Consider the following 1,253-nt stretch of genomic DNA (forward strand, 5'->3'; position numbering starts at 1 on the left):
TATTTACAGAACTTCTAAATGGTGAGGAAGTTAAGAGAGTTGCAAGATAGAATGGACTGTTCTAAACTCGGGGAGAAAATTGTAAATTGTAGGGTAACCTCAAAGAAAAAATGATAAACCTTCACATCACAATAAAAAAAGAGGACAAGCACAAATATGCAGCAAATACTAAAGCAACAGCAACAAAGGGAATGATAATAGAATTCATGAACATAATGAGCTCAGCATAGAAAATAATATGGAACAAAGAAACGAGAGACACCATGAAAAACCACATACCAAAATGACAGCAACCAATTTATACTTGTCAATAATTACACTGAATGTTAATGGGTTAAATGCACCACTCAAGAGACAGAGAGTTGTAGACTGGATAAGAAAACAAAACCCATTATTATGCAGCCTACAAGAGACACACCTTAGAGAAAAAGACAAAAATAGACGAAAAATCAAAGTTGGAAAAACATATGTAAAGCAACTGACCACTGTAAGAGAGCAAGAGTGGCATTATTAATTTCTTATCAAATTACCTTTAAGACAAAACCCACCATATGAGAAAAGGAAGGACATCACGTAACGATTAAAGTATCAATTGAACATGAAGATATAATCATAATAAATATCTATGGACCCAATGAAAGAGTGCCAAAATACATAAATAAGACTTTAAAAGACTTGAAGAGCCAAATGGATGACTCCATGGTCATAATGGGAGACTTTGATACACCACTTTCTTTGAAAGATAGAACAACTGGAAAGCAATTCAACAAAGACGCAGAAGACCTAAACAATACAATCCACCAACTTGGTCTTACAGACATCTACAGAGCACTTCACCCAACAGCAGGACAGTATACATTCTTCTCCAGTGCACAGGGAACATTTTCCATGATAGACCATATATTAGGCCATAAAGCAATCCTTAATAAATTTAAAACATGGAAATACTGCAGAGTATCTTCTCAGATCATAATGCTATCAAATTAGAAATCAACAATAGGAAGATGAACAAAAAAAGAGTAAAGACATGGAAACTGAACAACACCATCCTTGAGAAAGACTGGGTAAAGGAAGAAACAAAAATTGAAATTCAAAAACTCCTTGAATCAAATGAGAATGAAAACACAACATACTAAAATCTTTGAGACCGAGCAAAAGCAATGATCAGAGGCCAATTTATAGCAATACATGCACACATCAAAAAAGAAGAAAGAGCCAAAATCAACACTTTAAACAAACATCTCCAACAATTA

Source organism: Orycteropus afer, unplaced genomic scaffold (assembly GCF_000298275.1).
Source record: "Orycteropus afer afer isolate SDZICR_OR568_19922 unplaced genomic scaffold, OryAfe1.0 scaffold00636, whole genome shotgun sequence".
NCBI classification, from domain to species: Eukaryota; Metazoa; Chordata; class Mammalia; order Tubulidentata; family Orycteropodidae; genus Orycteropus; species Orycteropus afer.